The 19,544-nt window shown below is 43.0% G+C and overlaps 2 pseudogenes; both read left to right on the forward strand.

Annotated features, from left to right (window-relative positions):
* The first annotated feature begins 359 nt into the window (after positions 1–359).
* On the forward strand, positions 360–8,524 carry LOC123044287 (translin-like; annotated as a pseudogene).
* Positions 8,525–11,255: 2,731 nt separating this feature from the next.
* Positions 11,256–16,535, forward strand: LOC123044290 (uncharacterized; annotated as a pseudogene).
* The last annotated feature ends 3,009 nt before the right edge of the window (positions 16,536–19,544 follow it).

The raw sequence follows: 19,544 nt of genomic DNA on the forward strand, positions 1-19,544 counted from the left end.
TAATTACTGTTCTGCTAATCAGATATCACATATGTTAGCCAATTATAGCTTCTGTAATAAGATTTTGCTTAGTTGGACAGACGAACCTTCGGATTGTCTGGTCACTAAACTCATGAATGATGTAATGCTTTTTTGATTTCAATAAAACTAGCCATAATAACCTTCCTTCAAAAAATAAAATCCCCGTAAAAAACAAATTAGTCATCTACCAAAACAGGCCCTAGGCCCTGTGCACTTATGCTTCAAGTCTGAGGCCATTTGGAAAAGAAAAAGAAAAGAAAGTTTGAGGCCCTGCACGGCCTGGTCTAAGATACGTTTTCGTGCCTGGGCTGGAGACACATGTCCTGCTCCTCCCGGCGGCCCCCCAGTTCCCTAAAATCTTCCCCAAAACGCCATTGCTCCGCGATGAGACCCGCAGCAACAGCGGTAGCAGCCTCCGCCGCCGCGCTCCGAGCCGCGTTCCTCGCCCCTCCCGCTGCCGCCTTCCGCCTCCTCCCTCCCCGCCGTGTCTTCTTCCTCCCCCTCCACCGCCTCTCCTCCTCCTCGTCCCCGGTCGCCCCTCCTTGCGCCGCTTCCTTCGACTCCCAGCCGCTGCCGTTGCCTGCCTTCATGGACGCGCAGTTCGAGTCCTTCCGGGCGCAGCTCGATGGCTCCTCCACCCTCCGCGACCGCATCCGCGCCGTCGTCTCCGAGGTCGAGTCAGCCTCCCGGGCCGCCTCCGCTGCGCTCCTCCTCATCCACCAGCCCGTCCCCCTATCTGGTTGCTGCCCCCTTTTCCTCCTTCCATTTCTGTTCGGGTTTTGGCTCCCAGTGCTTAATCCTGAGCTATCTCCTCTCCTCGTGCAGATGTGCTCGGCAAGGCGAAGGCGCAGGTGGAGGTGATCAAGGGGCTGTACTCTCAGCTCGCGGAGATCCTCAAAGAGTGCCCCGATCAGTACTACAGGTGATGAGATGGCTTAACTACGCGCCTTTTCCATGTTACCGAGGTTGGGCTATGTGGAAATTGCTCATCTATTGGGATTTGTTGCTTATTAGGTAGCATGGGGACTGGAAGAGTGAGACACAGTCTGTGGTGTCGATGCTAGCGTTCACGCACTGGCTCGAGAATGGTGGCCTGCTCACGCACGCCGAGGCCCAGGAAAAGCTAGGATGTACGTGAAGGCTCTGCCAACTATTGCATTAGTTGTCTTGTAAGTAGCATACAATGCCAGTGTGCTTGCTTACGAAATTAAATATGTTGTGCTCCTGGCCTTTTGCAGTGGGTTCTGGAGAGTTTGGCCTGGACGTTGAAGACTACCTGACCGGTTCGTTATATGCATTACCTTCTCTGCTTTGTGAATTGGGTGTTATCTGTGAGATTTAAGTGTCATACATGTTGAATGTTTTGTTCAAGAACAGTTCAGGGGGAATGTAGTTTTGACCCTCCTTTTGATTGAAATATACTGATTATCTGGGCATAAATATGCATATATTATAGCATTCACATCAGAACTATTGCATCTCTTTTTTAAACAACTAAATTGCTTTAAGGTTTAGCATGCTTTTGTTTTATGTAACGCTGTACGTAACTGACATTGCTTACTCACATGAGGACTTGATTGTATTGCAGGATTGTGCTTCATGTCCAATGATTTTGTAAGTTCCCCATCAACTACTCAATATTAATTTGATTACATACGCAGTATCTTTTTTTGCAGAATTAGTTTTTGGATCCTAGCCCCTATAATGAACATTCATTCCTATCTAATGCTATAAAAGAAAGATCTTTGTCAAGAACTTTTCCTTTGTTCTGTACTTTTTTTTGTGTTATTTAGATTTGTGGTATTCGTCATATCCAAGGCATCTCCCTACAAACACCACATTCATATGACTATGCCTCCTTTTGAATTGGCAATATGCTGGGCTTCATAACTATTTCCATTCTAAAGATTACTAGTCAATAGGCATGTTTCAGTAGCAAACATATTCATATTCATAGAGCCATTATAAATGGCAATCGTCTTCACTTACATCACAGTATGTTTCTCTTCCTCATTCCTATTTCAGTTTTCATAGCACGGATGTTAGTTCATGCTTTATGGCATATCATTAAGATATTCTCTTCTCGTAGTTATTATAACTACCATTCTACCAATAGTGTTTTCTTTTCTATAAATAATCCTAGAGAATCCAATAAATTTAGACAGGTAAATTCTAACATGCCAAGCAGAATAAAGTATTATACAAACTGCATTAGAGTTTATATAAGTGCATCATAGTATGTATGCACATCCTTTGATTTAGGCAAGTTACAATTAGGCGTTAAAGCTTTAGTTGATGGTAAAGAGTTATTTCTCTCCAACAATGTATAAGGGTCGAATCGCTACTTTAATTGATTGTACACTATTGATTGATCCTTAAGTGTATAGTATACTTGGTTTCAATTTTCACATACAGCCAGCTAAAATTCTGTTTTCAAGATTTTATGTCAACCACTCTCCTCGTCGAAGCTATGCATGCAGAGCAGTTTTAACATGCTCCCTCTTACCCTCTCTTTTCACATGAGAGGCAAGAGTATATAATAGATCTGATCCGTGATCTTATTAATTAGTGGTCTGCTTATTTCTTACCTTCTTACCTCACATGTAAAAAGAGGGGGTAAGAGGGAGCATGTTAAAATTTGCCATGCAATAAGAGATATTGCAAGTATACCTAAGTTTTCATTAGTTCTAGTATTGATTCATACAAAATACTGTTGATCTATAATGAACTAAAAAAGAATCTAGGAATTACTCACCTCAACTGATATTGTATTATTGGTTGATCCTAAACGTGTATCAATGTATGTAGTCTAAATTTTCACAACTAAATAAATATTCTCTTTTTAGATTGTTTGTATTATATGCACTCAGTGTACTATCTATTTTCATATGCGTACACAGCATTTTTTATTCTTATTACAAAGTAAGCGATGCCTATATGCATTTTCTCTTCCTGCACACATAATTGATAGTGCGGCTGTGGCTAAATTTGCAGTATCGCTTATATATATATATATAATTATATACCATTGTAGAATAACTCATAGTTTCCCTCAAACATGGTTCTACCGCCCAAATTGCCTTTAGCTATGAGTTAAGAAAATCTAGGTTGCATCATGTCTACGTTAATCTCATTCCTGCTCCCAGGTGTGCCGCCTCTCTTTCTTCTCATTAGGTCCATCCCTTCTTTGTCTGCACGGTACTCTCTCTCTCTCTCTCTTTCCATGGGACGGGAGAAGGTTCATGCCTGCTTTTCCCCTCCCGCACCCCTTGTTTGTTTGCCCTCTCATGCTCCAGTATGGTCTTCTTTCCATAGGACAGGAGAAGGTTCATGCTCCATATCATGACGACAAAATGGCTTGGACTGGAGGGGCACCACAACCATATCGATGATATGAGGACCACTTAAAAACTGTGACAGATGCATGTATTGTTTGGTTGTGGTCTTTTTTTTTTGTAATTTTTAATGACCTTTAGGCATGCGAACATGTGCCGGTGCAACGGAGGTACTCCAAGCCTCAGAGTATTTGATAAGTTCTCTCTCCGTCTCACACATAATTCCTGCTCTACTCTGGATTACCTGGCCAGTTGTGCTCACGATAGGATCGAGAGCTGGACTTGCTACATTCGCAGTTGCGCTGCTACCTGGATCGCTCATTGCATGCTTATTTATCTGCTAAGCCTGGAAAACACGAGTGTGGCTAGTACTGTGTCCTCCTCACAAGGCCTGGTACACAAGGGAGCTGGATGCCTGGTCTTGTGTTCCCAATCACAGTGGGCATGCAACTGGATGGATGCATGCACATGTGATAGCAGATTGGTGGCCGTGCATTCGATGATGACAGAAGGATTGCATTTTTTTTCCCATCACGAGGATATAATGTTTATGACTAACCAGAATATGGATTTGACAATGGTTGGATGATGTATAGGTACAATTACAAAAATAGACCGGTCATACTTTGCTAATTAAAAGAGGGTCATCTTTTGCTTTTTTGTGAGAATTTCTTGTTTTTCTCTGTTTTGTGATTTGTGATTTTAGTAGACACTGCCTATAACTTTCATTAGAATATCCGAGGACTGAACAAACCATGTTAAAAAAGTAATTGTTGCGTTATAATTTTGACGTCTAAGAAACCTTTTGATGTACTTGTGGAGATAGTTTGTTTTGCAAGACGGATGTGAGACATGTACCTACCCTTCTCAATTCCACACAGTATTCACTTTTTTTATGTGAAACATAAATTTTTAGTCATACAATATAATTCTATAGCTATCAACAATGGCTACTGACTCTAAAATAATACTCCCTCCGTTCACAAATATAAGATGTTCCAACTTTTTTCTGAATCGGATGTATATAGACACGTTTTAGTGTGTTTGTTCACTCATTTCAGTCCGTATGTAGACCATACTGAAATATCCAGAGCATCTTATATTTGTGAACGAAGGGTGTAATATTTAAAATTCTTTGGTGCTGTCTTATCTATTTCTAAAGGGTTTGCAGAAAACTTGCATACACTTGTTAACAACAGTCTAATCTCTGTACCATTAACCTTGATCACAATGGATAACTGCCATGCTGAAGAGAGAGAACCAGATGTGGTGGGTTGGAGAAATAGGGCATAGGGTTGAGATGATAGAATAATTCGGAGAGAATGGATTGATTCTTCTTGCTTATCTCAAACAGAGATACATGATTTGCTAACACGGTATGAACTGCCGATAAATTAGACTCCTTTATCCCATCTTTGCCAATACAATTCTATTGCCTAAAAGATCCCTGATCTCCCTCAATTCATACTCCTTGGTGCTAGTCCACAACATACAGTGCAGCAGAAATGCAATTCTATATCTACAGATTGATGAAAAATTGGTCATAATGAAGAAAGACTTGGTCCTTTCAAGTGATTTGGTCTCAAGTGTATTCTGGTTTCGAGGTATGTTTGAAATTAGAAAACAAATTGTTTTGTACCATCTCAAAGATGTAAACCTGAGAAATGATACCTGGGGCCACATGACAGTGACACATCGATACCCATTTTCCAACTTGAGTGGTCTTTGTGATGGTACAGAGCAATGCTGAAGCGTGATACTTTTTAGCTCTAGACTACAAGTTTCAACTTAAGTAATGAGGGTGGTAGAGCACATTGTGGTTTTGTTTATTTGGAAGTGTATTGTGCCAGTTGTGGGCTTCAGGCCCAGATGTTTGTGAGATTTTCAAATTCTAGTATGTAAATACATTTAGGCGCGTGTAATTAAAAAAAAGAAAATTAGTTTTTCCAATGACGATCATCGAGTACAGCCGGACACGGTTCCTTGTCCTTTTTTGGTCGGAGTCACTGCTATCGCCAAAATCCACTGCTGCAGTACCACCAGATCCGCTGACCGACACTGCCCCAACCACCACTTTTGCCGCTCTGCCCTTCTCCAACCACCTCCTCCGCAGTTCACCACCGCCCCAGTCATCCTTCTTAAGCCTGTGGGCCTAGCTTCTTATTCAGCGCTTGCATGTCCCCACACTCCATGCCCCTAATGCTCTTCTTTGCCTGTGCCTGTTCCGCCATAGTGAGCCACGTTGTCGCCGACCCTGGTTCAGTGTCTTTCTGGTTGCACAGCCGCCAGCGATGTCCACCACCGCATTGTCCCTGCTCAGCCGCTGTGGAGCGCCCTATGTGTGCTGCTTCATCTCCGTTCTCCATGGAGCTCAAGCGTGTCCGTTTGGAGCTGATGAAGTGTTCCTTCTGTATCTTGGTGTCTGCTCCATTTCTTGCCGGTGATGGTTTTCTTTATCTACTCTTGCATGGGTGTGAGACTGGTCTTCTTCATTGATCTTGCCTCTCGGTTGGTGTTTCTTTTTTCAACCTCCCCTTTGGACGCCTGCAATGTGGTTATGGGATTGACGACTCTGCGGTATGGTCGATGGCTGCTTGGCCTCCTGGTTGGGGACCTTCTACCATTCTTGTGGTGCAGCTTTGTTGCCTGGCGCATGCGGCTCCCCAGATTCAAGGGCGTCAGTAACTTCCTCAACCTCTGGTTCCTCTGCGGTTCCGAGAGAGGCCCTTGGTCTGGCTGCTTTTCTGTGAAGCTGGTGGCGATTGAAGCTCTGGTTTTGCCTATGGTGAACCCTGTTCCAGTCAGGGTGAAGCTCTGGTTTTTCCTATGGTGAACCCTATTCCAGTCAGCGGTGAAGCTCTGGTTTGCGTGGCATTCTGGATGGTTCGTAAGGACCCGTATGTGCACGTATCCTTGTAGGGCAGCCCTTTAACCTTTGTTTCTTTTGTGTTTGTCTTAGGTTTCCAGGTTCTCCTCTTCTTTGTGGCTTGTTTAGCCCCATGCATCGAGCTCTTAACATAATGCAGGAATCTTTTGCCAACAAAATAAACAGATCGTGGGTGCAGGGGAGAAATATGATCATGGGATTAGTGATTTTAGTACAGGTCGTGGATGGGGTCTGTGGCGTAGATATCTCCTGAGGGGGTGTTGATGGGCATGTGGTTCCTCGGTCGGATCAACAACGCGAAATGGTCGACCATGAGAGAGAAATCTCGTTAAACTTGTACTTCTATTACATACTAGCAAGAAACTCATGCTTTGCTATGGGATGAAGGATAACCATACTTTATGTTTACAAGCTAATTACTTTATTAAAATCTGCAAAACTCATGGTAGATTGGGGTGTTTTATGAAACAGAATTAGGTGGGTAGTGACTAGTGAGCAACCACTTCCCATTCTCAGTCGTTCGTACCAAGGCGGTTGGTTGGTATTACAGAAGTTGAATGGTCCATCATCACCGACTTGTTTCTTTATAAGATTTGTAAGACGTAAGTACTATATAAATACTAGAAGGTTGAAGAGCCGAAGTCAATGCATTATAATATGTAGATTGTTTTCAACATGTGAGTGTTCAGGAATAGGATATACCTATACTATATATACCCCTTTATTGGAATGTAGAAAGCTAAAGAACCAAAGCCAATAAATTAGAATATGGAGATTGACTTCAAATTTTTGGTTGGTATTAAGGTCGGATCCATGTTGTATCTTATGAACTTATGAACTTATGAGTGCATGCTAAAACAACTACATATAAGTACAAACAATTTACACTTGGGCTGGACTGTGAACTATAATTCTTTATCAATGTTTCATGTACAAGTGTCGAGCATATAAACCTGAGACGGACTGAACTATTTTTCTTCATGAATGATTTACGTACAAGTGTCAAGCATATAAACTTGAGATGGACTTTAGTGTGTAGCACACTTCGTAAATGAATGGATTAGACCAAGCTGGGCATATCTGCAAAATGCAAACTTTACATAATACCATCTGCATTCTGAAGTCTTGAATTTACTATTTATATGGTTATTTCCTTGGATGTATGTTAAGCAAGAATTCTAATGCTGCAGAGCTAATGAGTGGTACAGTGACTGCTTGCTGATTTTTTTACAGCCTAGATAGATGCTTAGTGGATATAATTGCAATTCTCTACAGCCAGTGAGTGGTACTAATTGCTGCTTGTGGAATCTTCTGCTCCCTCCGATCCATATTAACTGTTACTGACTTAGTACAACTCCGATCCATATTAATTGTCGCCGACTTAACGGAGGGAGTGCATCCTTAATATGAAATGAAACGAAAGTGCTCAACAACCAATATTGATATGAGTGACTGCTTGCTGAATTTTCTACAGCCTAGATGTGTACTGAATAGAATTGTAATGCTCTATAGCTATGACTTGTATTAATGGCTGCTTGCTGAATTGTCTACAGCCTAGATATGTAGTGAATCGGGTCACGGCGGGTGACTACGACTGCCCACGGAAGGTGCTAAGCTTTTTGACTGATCTGCATGCTTCATTTAGGATGCTGAATCTGCGCAATGACTTCTTGCGTAAGAAATTTGATGGTGAGTTCCCCAGCTTATGGTTCACTGGACATGTTCCTTTTTAAAAGAACTCAACTAGCTTTGGCAGTATTATTTCAGCTTACCGTAATATTTTGCCATGCCTTGTTGTTGTTGTTGTTGTTGTTGTTGTTGTTGTTGTTGTTGTAATCTGTATTGATTCAGCTGTGTTTCCCCCTCTGTTTTTGTACTTGTGTTTGCAGGGATGAAGTATGATTTGAGAAGGGTGGAGGAAGTATTTTATGATGTGAAGATACGCGGACTTGTCCCTGGGGAGTCAAAGCAAGAGGTTGCTCAGTCATAGACGGTGAGCGGTGCCGTACCATTTACTTGGCAATCGACAGTTGTCGTGTGTTGTCGTCGCTACCAATGAAGTTTATGTTGGACGGATGGTTCTTAGAAAAAGCTCATGCTGTGAGGATCTCTAATTTTGATTGTAGCATCACTTTAAGTTCGGCAATTTTTTGGACCCACCTAGAGGTTGGAAAATGACATAAGAATTATTCTGTTGTCATGTCATGTGACCTATATCTCATTAGGTTTTGTAACTGAGTCTGAGTAGATGCGGGTGAACATGCATTGGATTGAAGTTTCCTATCTCTCCGTCCCATGTAATATAGGACGGAGCTAGTATTAGATTTGCGTAGATGCTTTACGCGGATGCAGCTAGTTGATCCCAACCTAGGTAAAATGAGTCCATGTTTCAACTGTTGTTGAATGTTCCATGGACCACATCACACGGTTGACTCGGTCGTTCTTATAGAATTAGGTTTCGTGTCACATCATGAAAACACAAAAGCATCTGAGAAGCCGTACTGGTGTGACGTCACACGTACAACCCATCATTATCAATTTAACTAATTCTCGCGTGCTTAGCGCTAGTCAATCATATACAGTACTGATGTGGGTGCAGCTACTTGGTTTCAAGTGAGTTCACATCTCCACAGTCCACACACACGCGCGCGCACGAGGAATGGGTTCTCCGTCGTGGTCGTGGTCGTCTTCGAGAAACAGAATCAGGGCAGACGTAGTGCCCCTGGCCTGCCGCTGTGCATCTACACATGCTTGGGACACGAGGATGCTTCGCGGAAGCTGCTTGGCCGCACCATGCATATAAATAAAGGCACCCGTCGGGCCCTCCACTTACCCACTCCATCCAACCCGTGTAGGTGGCTTCTCTCGTCTGCTGCAGTGGTAGCTACCTCGTTCGTACGGTCCTGCAGTTTAGGAACAAGGCTGGATCGATCAACGGCCATCCAAGAGAGCACCGGCGCGTACATGCTAATTACCTTACCTGTACCAATCTTTTTCATAAATATACAAAGGCTGTGTACCATTCATTGATAGAAGAAAAGAAGATACAAAGTTCCCGAGCTAGGGCCCACGAAGGTGCTAGGGGTTCCCTCAAGTAATCGATCATTTTTCGTCGACCCACGAAGGTGCTAGGGGGTCGATGAGAAGTGATTGATCACTTGAGTGAACGACAGAGGAAGACGGATCTCCCTTCTCGGAAAGCAACACCCACGAAAAGCAACACCAACCGCAAAGAGACAAGGGGCTAAACACAAAACCTTTTTTTTTGTGGGGAAATACATGAAACATTGCAAACCAAAAAGCATGAAGGAAGGAAGGACAACACAACACAGTTCAATCGAGAACCATAAGCTGAGGCTAAATGAATTCCATAACTGCAAACTATACTAAGTCTTAGATCAGTCATAAACATAATACCACGAGTGCATAATTAATTCTGGACAAACATAGTTTCATATCATAAATAAAAAATCACAATGGTCTAGGTCCTGTTTAAAATGTGAACTCGGATCACCCTAGCTAGCTACGAAGAAAATGACGGGAGATACAAGGACGACGGTGACGAGAATAAAGAGCAAGACGATGTGAGTTGGTGACAGCGAAGTGGCCATGTTCCCGTGCCCACAAATCTATGGAAAGATAGATGATTCACTAAGATTTATTCCACGACCAAATCGTTACATCTTTATGTCAGCGCATATATATATCCGGCCACTTGTAAGTTGTAAAGCAAATAATAATAATTGTGAAACTAGATTGAAAAGTTCGTGACCCCAATACGTGCGTGCTTTATGTTTCTGATTTGATACCAAACTTCCAACAAGCTAAGTGGAATCTAGTCATAGTCAATAACTCAAGTCATTATGTGACATCATTGATGTGACAATCATCCATCTATTTCTAAGTAGGATTAATTACATCCGTCAGAACTAGATCATGATTTCAAACTTCTAACTATTAGTAGTTAACTTGTTAATACATTTTTAATGAAGAGTTTATCTTCTAAAAAGATGTTCAGCATGATAGTTTTTTTTTTCATTTAACGTAAAGTTTGTAGTGTTTGTACTGAGAGTCCAGAAGAAATATGATAATACCCATGAATTCACACCATGTGTTGATCGTTGCTATAGCATACATGTTTGCAAGAACCCACAACTTTAGATTCCATAAGAAAAGAAAAGGCAGGGGGCAAAAAAAAAAAAAGACTTCGTGGGTCCTTTGGCTGGTTGAGAACGACATGAAGAATGTACCCCCACGCGAGCAGCCAAGAGCAGGGATTTCAACTTAATTAAATAATACTATCGTGGTTTTTATTGGGCCCTTCCATATTTTGGCTTAGATTTTGACCACTTATTTAACTAATAAAATACATAATATATGCTACAAAAAGTATGATGTTAAACTTGTATACGAAAGAGCTTTCCGACAGCATAATCTTTGTGGCACATAATTTATATTTTATTAGTTAAATTTATATGTCAAACTTTAGCTCAAAATAAGAGAACCTCCCAAACCCGGAGTATCAATATTGTCCGACATATAACTTACATCCACCTTTAATAATATGGGAAAAGAAATGAGAACGTGGGGGAGGAAAAGATCAGGAATGAGGGGAATCGACTATACTAACTCCGCTTTAAAACCCGTTAATAGTAGATATTTATATTGGTTTTTATTTTATGCAAAAATTGATTGGGTTAAGAAAATTCAACAGAAAAGTAAAAGGGATGGGACCGTGAGGACGAAAAGACCAGAAAAAAAAGAAAGACGACTATATCAACTCCTCCTTTAATAATAGAGATGCGAGTAAAGAACACGCGCTGGAGCTAGCTAGGTACTCCACCACTTAAGTGCTTCTATTCTTCTTCATCCTGTCCGCGCCCGGCGCCCCTGCCTCGACGACACCGGCCGTGCTGGACGGTTCTCCATCGCATCCCTCGTCTCCTGTTGCCGAACTACAGCACGCGCACCACCCCTCTCCACTGGCCGGGTAACCCCAGGGCGCGCTTGGTTCATCGTTTAATATGGATTGGAACATATTTCTGTCCGGAGCGCGTGGCGAGCGAGTCTTAGTCCAGCGTTGAGACTGGCCTCCGCTCCACGCACGGTTTCTGCCAACCTGCGCGCCTCCGCATGGCTGCCATCACCGCCTCTCCGGCGGCTTCGATGCCGTGTCGGGCCGGCTTGGACACCAAGTGCTTCTCCCTGTTGGAAGGGGCGTGGTGTGGTGTCCCAGACGCTGTGGGAGCTCCTCCCGTCGGAGACGCCTGCGGTGTGCGACTCTCTCCTGCCTTGCCTTGGGTGGCGCGGGCGGCCAGCGTGCCCGTACGTCGCGGCGTCCTTCTTGGCAGTCGTGTGCGATCGGGTGGCACTGCTGGTGGTGGAGTAGTGGACGGACAGGAGGTGCTGCTCGCCAGAGAGCGCTGGGCGTGGTGTTGACACTCCGCAGTTCACGGCTTGGTTACACTCCGCGATCGGACGGGGAAAAGATACGGGGGGTGTATTTTACTGGCGTCCGTCCAGTAATATACGTACAGCGGTAACTGTCTACAGGTGGAAAATCTAACCGATGTCCCAAGCGCGGCCTTGGTTTGAGAACTCTGCATGCATGTGCGTAGGTTGTAGTATACGAGCGCTAGCACGCATATACGTGTGTATGATTTCTGCAGATCTCTGCATGATCTAGTCATCATCGATCAAGTGCAACACGCCCTCTCATGGCCGATTAGTTCATTCATTCATGAGCTACCTCTAGCACCAAGTTATAGCTAGTCTGCTTGTTACTCCCTTCATTCCTAAATATTTGTCTTTCTAGAGTTTCAAATGAACTATCACATACGGATGTATATAGACATATTTTAGAGTATAGATTCACTCATTTAGCTTTGTATGTAGTCATTTGTTGAAATCTTTAAAAAGACAAATATTTAGGAACGAAGGGAGTATTTGCTAATGTTTTTAGTCGTGAGTCCTGACTTTGTGCTCATGTCATCTGCTGCTGCAGATCCATACACACAATGAAGCCAGCGGACCAAGTGGAGATTTGGGAGGCCATCTTGGCGGATCCGCTTGATTGGCTTCCATCTTCTGTTACTATTCCTCGTCCAAGCCAGGTACGAGTATATATACTACATTTACTCTGCCCTCACGTTTCATTCTTGATCAGCTAGCTCCCATCCTACAAACCAAGAGTAGTGAACATTACACTAAGGCCCTGTTTGGAGACTCGCCACTCCATCACTCCGCTCCTGGAGTTGGAGTCACAAGGCATGGAGCTGGGAAAGAGATGCTCAAGCTCCTCGTATTTTTAGGAGTTGGAGTGACTCCGAACATGGCCTAAGACATCAACTAAGCCCATCATCTGCCGAGGCCACAAACAAATGGGGAGACAGACACACGGCGTTTCGCATTTGAAATCTATCTGGCACCACACTCCTGCAAAGCATCCAACCATCTGCGTCAGCACAACCAAAAATCAAGATATTTTTATTCTTATTCATGATAGGTGGAAGAATACTTCAGTTATGTGTATGGCGATGATGACATGGAAATCAACAAATTTGCACAAGAGCCCGAAGATGGGCAGTGCCACCAGCAATATTTGGGAGGTACCATGTCTGATTGTTCCATCTTATCTATACACATGTGAACAGATACACTTTTGTATATTCTCAAGCTAATGCATGAATGTTTGGTGTTTAGAATTCATATTAAACAAAAATGGGAGGTGTGCCCCACAAGGTCCTCGCAAGAGGAGGATATTTCCTTCGGAAAGTAGAGGCAAGAAATTGCACAGTCGAAAAAACAATGAACACTGGACACTTGAAGAAGTGAAGAAGCTGATTAGGGGTGTTAGGAGATATGGTGAACGGCGATGGACTAAGGTGAAGCGTCATTACTTCTCATCATCAGTTCGAAAGCCAACACATCTCAAGGTATGTATGCTAAGGGAATATAAACTTGCTTACGTGACACTTTTGTCTGTGTGAAAGAGAAAAAAATGAAAGGAGTGGGCTCTCATGCAAGATTCGACCTTTCCAGATGTTCCTAGACACAAAGAGTAAATGTAAAGGAAAGTGAACAACATTGTTGAGGAAATCGTTAACTGATAGCTGCTCGGTTAGGTGATGAGTAGGGGTTAATAGGCTAATTGGCAAGTTAATCTATTAATCAGATGATTTATCTGTTTATTGGCTACTTGGTGACACTACGAGTAGCGATTAATCGGAAAGTTAATTGGTTAATTGGACGAATTATTGAACAAGGTTGAGAAGAATGACTAAGGACACTCCCAATTCATTTGCTCTTAATGTGTCATCATAGGTGGTGAAATATATTTTTTAAAGACAACCACCCCAATCCATTATCTCTTAGAAATTGTATCTAAGTGATGTTGCATTTAATCTGTTTAGAGTTTATGTTTTCATCTCAACATTATTGCCTGGTAATGAAAAGAAGGGAAAGAAAGAAAGGAAGAAGAGAAACCACATCGAATCAGAGAATTAATTTCATTGTGTAGGGATATGTGTTAAGAGTTGCCTTTCCCACAAACATAGCAAGTATAATACTATTAAGGAGCTATAAGGCTTCTTCCATAACATCTTTCGCCTATGTCAAGGAGAGAGAGAGAGAGAGAGAGAGAGAGAGAGAGAGAGAGAGAGAGAGAGAGAGAGAGAGAGAGAGAGAGAGAGAGAGAGAGAGAGAGAGAGAGAGAGAGAAGAATTGACTCTCATGCAAGGATCAATCTCTACACATGCTCCTAGGTACAACGAGCAAACAAGAGGAAAAGAAAGGATAGAAAGTAAAAAAAAAAGGACTAGCGTAATAGCCAACTCTATTAATACAAGTTCCCTATAAGAAAAAGAAAAGTCCACTATATTAGGGAAAAATTGTGGGGACACTATATTAGTAATTAATGATGACGACTCTTGATGACATAATAGTCTTATTAGCCTTGCTCATATACAACTCTTCTCACTTTCTTCTTAAATGAAATGCCACCTCAATATTTTGTCTATAAAGTAATGGTAATAGGCAAACACTGGAAGTGCCCTAACATAAAATTCAACATTATAGCCAATCCAAATTCATTAGTAATTAATAGCGATGGTTCTTAGTGATATGGCAACCCTACATAGTCGATTTTGTCTACTCCCCCTGTCCCATAATATAAAAGCGGTTTTTACACTAGTGTAGTGCCAAAAACACTCTTATATTATGAGACGGAGAGAGTATATTATTGATGATGCTTTATTAAAGTTGACTAAAAATATTAATTCATATAACATGTTGCTTCTTGTTTCAGGATAAGTGGAGAAATATCCGGAGAGCTTGTGGAGTCCCGTGCCGCTCCAAAAGGAAGGTCATATTCATTATCTTATTTTCTACTTCCTCCGTTCAGAATTACTTCTTGGATTTGTTTAGATACGGATGTATCTAGACTCATTTTAGTGCTAGATACCTCCGTATCTAGACAAATCTAAGACAAGTAATTCGGAACGGAGTGAGTATATAGTTAGCCCATGGGCAATACTACGTACGTGACATTATTAAAATCTATTGTTATTTGATACAGGAGAAGGCACAGAAGACTATGTTCCGGCCCCTAGATTCAAAGTCGGTCAAAGAGATCCGAAGGTTAGCAAAGAAACACAATGTGAATGAACAACTAGCTGCAAATGACAACCAAATGGTAGTTGAGGCTTTGTACGTTTTATGTAAGTGAAGCAAAATCTAATGTTGTCTCTTTCAGAACTGGGAAGCATGTAAATATATTATGTAAGAATCACGTAGCCAGCCTGGGCTATGTCGGTGTGTATATATCTTAGATATAAATTACGTATTGTATAAATTCGGTGCACTACAGAAAAATCACACGCTGTCATGTATCTTCGAGTACGTCAAAAGATGGGTTCTCGGCTTATTAATATAAACCGGGAATTAAACGAAGAACTCACGGCAATAAGATAACCATCGGGTTACACGTAAATAAGCCGAGTGTGTCACTAAAAAGATCTCAGCGTATAATAAGTACTCGGCATATATAGCGGTGCTGGCATCTTTGCCAGGATGTAACTGATGTTTTGTAAATCCCATGTACCTTAACCCCCCCAACTACAATGAAAAGCTGTGCCGACAGCATTTTCGTTAAAAAAATAAGTACTCGGCATATAATAAAAAAGGCACTCGGTATACAGTCACTTGTCCGCAAAGTTTCTGGCATGTGGCCGCTATCGGCGTGCTTATCGGCTAGCTCGATGGCCGTTTGTGTATTAGCCTTCTATAGGTGTCACGCCATCTTGCTTTTGGACAAGGCCCATCTAGTTTCGAAATACTTTTTCATAGGTTGTTTTTTGAGTCCCTGTTGATAGGGAAAACGACTTATGATGGATTTTAGTCCGACCTTATTGTGGGTGTATGCAATTCACATATATTTTTCTGTAAAGAAATTGCTAAATTGGTTAATGACATTTTAGACTTACAGACTGAGAGAGCTTCAAAGTTAATCCGAGCATTAGCGGCTGTTAAACCTATGTATGATACTGACATTAATAGCATGGGTATTTGTCCGCTAGAGAAATTCTGTGACGAAATGATGCCTACTTCGGATGCCGAAGGAGAGGCTGGAGACGAAGGGGCCGAGGGACCTGTTGGCCTCTCGCCTCTAGTGGCGGAGTACAACCGACCAATAATAGCGGGGGCACGGGGTTGATACTGGATAAACCTAAACGTTCCTCGAAGAGGAAGATATATCCAGTGTCGGCGGGCCGCAGAAGTGGGCGAGTCAAGCTCAAGAAAAATTCCACGATGAAGCATGAAAGAAATCTTTTGAAATAGCAGAGGTCTAGCAGACTTGGCTAAGAAACGGTTCCTGACTGAATCAGCCATAGAAGATAAACTAGATTTCATCGCTACTTGAAACTGGTAGAGATAACTTCATTTCACAATTTCTTGGTTTGCTTACGGGTGGCATTGATTTTGACTGGCACTGCCTACCACCCAGAGGACAGTCGGGTGGGATTCTATTAGGGGTGAAGTGTGAAACACTCGAGGTTATTAACGTCGTAAGAGGAGACTATACGGTTAAATTCTGGGTAAGGTCTAAGTTGGATGGATTCCGATGGGCCTTAGTGGCGGTATATGGTGCTGCCCAACCCGAGTATAAATCTGATTTTCTTGCAGATCTGGTTAGGATTTGCGGGGATGAGGAGTTACCAATACTAGTGGGAGGTGACTTCAACATCATTAGGAGGAAAGAAGAAAAGAATAATGATCATTTTGATGGGCGGTAGTCCTTTATGTTTAATATAATCATTGAAAGTCTCAACCTCAGGGAGATAGAGCTCACGGGTAGACAATTTACTTGGGCAAATTCTCTTCCCATTCCTACGTATGAGAAGTTTGACAGGGTGCTCGCAACTGTGGAATGGGAACAGAAATACCCTCTGGTATCGGTGCATGCGATGCAGAGGGGAATCTCCGACCACACGCCCCTGTTAGTTAACTCCGGTGAAGCAACACATATTGGCAATAAGAATAACTTCTTGTTCGAACTAAGTTGGTTCAAAAAAGAAGTTTTTTTAGAAATGACCGCGAGGGAATGGGCGAGGCCCATCGCGGGTAGAACCAAAATGGAGCGCTGGCAGAACAAGATTCAGCACCTGAGACAACTTTTAAGGGGTTGGGCCAGAAATGAGAGTGGGATTTATAAGAGCAACTCTAGCAGACCCCGCATTCTCCCGGCCCACAAAACATGTTCGCAGTTTGCGGAAAAACGCCTTTGTAGGCAGGCGCGGATGACCGCAGTTGCAGACCCCGCATAAGGGACCCATAAAAAGGATATTCCCGGAATATGCTTTTTTACGGGTTGGCTTTGCGGCGTCTGATCTAGCGCAGCTCCTCCCGGCCCGCAAAATTTAAATTTGCACCTTAATTTGATCTACCATAATGCATTTCTTTGCTTTTTCAACAACATTGGATACAAAAGACATCACCAAATTTGCTAGAATAGCAAGACCAAAGAAAATAGGAACCACAAGTATGCATTTCAGAAGATTTCCAACTTCCATAACCGCTCACACAAGTTGGATTAGTATCTTCTCAATGCATTCATTGTTTATCTGTGGATTCTTGATTTTGCATTTTTCTTTCTTCATCTTTGGTTCGAAAGAAGCGGACATTGCTTCCCCTCTAGTTGCACATGCAGCCACATCATTGCCTTCGATTGTACTAAGGAGTGCACCAACATCTATTAAGTTTCTTTCTATCAATAAATCAATGTATTGGCCTTCCCAAAACCAAAATGAGCATCCATCGTCCTACACAAAAGAATGAGCAAGTTCGAAATGAGCTACCGCAATTGAACTAAAGAATGGGCTATCAAATGAGCTACCGCAAGTGCACGCACTCCGTCGTTTTCACATTTGAAGAACACCCATCCAGGGTGCTTTGGCATGCCCGAAGTTAGCCGCAACATGGTCCGCGTGCAGTCGTCGCACTGTATGAGCGGCATCGGCAAGCCACAGAGACGCTGCGCGAGCGCTGAGCCCGGTGGACGGCCGGACGAATCCATGCCCGCAAACCGTTGGCGGTGGCGGGCAGACGAACCCGTACCTGCATGCAGCGATGCGCCCTTGCCGGGGCTGTGGGAGAGGCTCCCCGACCACTCCATCGCTTGGCGCAGCCACCGGCGGCCGGAATAGCCAAATCCGGTGGCCCGCGATGAAGTGCCGCAGATCCGCAAATCCGGCGGCCCGCCGACGCAGGGGGGAGGGAGGGGAGGCCTCGTGCATGTGGCGGCCTTTTGGCGTGCTCCTACCGGCTGCTTTCGCCGGAATCTTGGTCGGCGGACCGGCGGCGGCGCGAGGGGGGAGGAGAGGTGGTTGGTGGGGAAAGCGTGGGATGAAATGTCCCCCCCACCAACTGCTTCCGCTTATATGCAGGGCACCGCAGCGGCGAGGGGGAAACTCGTGAATAAGCGGGTTGAGGCCGAGATTTTGCCGCACCCCTCAAATTTTTTTGCGGGTCGAGGCGGGATGCGGGGTCTGATCGGGCTGGTTTTTCCGCCCGACCCACATTTTGGCGGCTATTTTGCTGGTTGGGGTGGGATGTGGGGTCTACTAGAGTTGCTCTAAACAAGAGAAGGATATACTTACCTAGTTGATTCAGACGCTGGATTTGAAGGCGGAAACAACTCTACTGGATGCAACAGAGCAAGCTGTTAAATCCGAAGTTGAGTTGAAACTGAGGTTTTTGCTTAGGGAAGAGGAGATGAAATGGGTCTTACGCGCTAATAAAGTCGTCCAAGGGGATGATAACACTCAATTCTTTCATATGATTGCGAATGGCAAACATAGGAGAAAGAAAATTATCGAGCTTGAGCAAGACGAGGGAACCATGGTGGTGAAGGAAATATGCCCTAGAGGCAATAATTAAGTTGTTATTTATATTTCCTTATATCATGATAAATGTTTATTATTCATTCTAGAATTGTATTAACCGGAAACTTAGTACATATGTGAATACATAGACAAACAAAGTGTCCCTAGTATGACTCTACTAGACTAGCTTGTTAATAAAAAATGGTTAAGTTTCCTGACCATAGACATGTGTTGTCATTTGATCAATGGGATCACATCTTTAGAGAATGATGTGATGGACAAGACCCATCCGTTAGCTTAGCATAATGATCGTTTAGTTTTATTACTATTGCTTTTATCATGACTTATACATGTTCATCTGACTATGAGATTATGCAACTCCCGATTACCGGAGGAACACCTTGTGTGCTATCAAATGTCACAACGTAACTGAGTGATTATAAAGATGCTCTACAAATGTCTCCGATGGTGTTTGTTGAGTTGGCATAGATCGAGATTAGGATTTGTCACTCTGTGTATCGGAGAGGTATCTCAGGGCCCTCTCGGTAATGCACATCACTATGAGCCTTGCAAGCGATGTGACTAATGAGTTAGTTACATGATGACGCATGACGGAACGAGTAAAGAGACTTGCCGATGACGATATTGAACTAGGTATGATGATACCGACGACCGAATCTCATGCAAGTAACATACCGATGACAAAGGGAATGACATATGTTGTTATGCGGTTTGACCGATAAAGATCTTCGTAGAATATGTAGGAGCCAATATGAGCATCCAGGTTCCGCTATTGGTTATTGACTGGAGATGTGTCTCGTTCATGTCTACATAGTTCTCGAACCCGTAGGGTCCGCATGCTTAACGTTCGATAACAATTTGTATTATGAGTTATGTGTTTTTGGTGACTGAAGTTTGTTC

Source organism: Triticum aestivum, chromosome 1A, assembly GCF_018294505.1.
Source record: "Triticum aestivum cultivar Chinese Spring chromosome 1A, IWGSC CS RefSeq v2.1, whole genome shotgun sequence".
Taxonomy (NCBI): Eukaryota; Viridiplantae; Streptophyta; class Magnoliopsida; order Poales; family Poaceae; genus Triticum; species Triticum aestivum.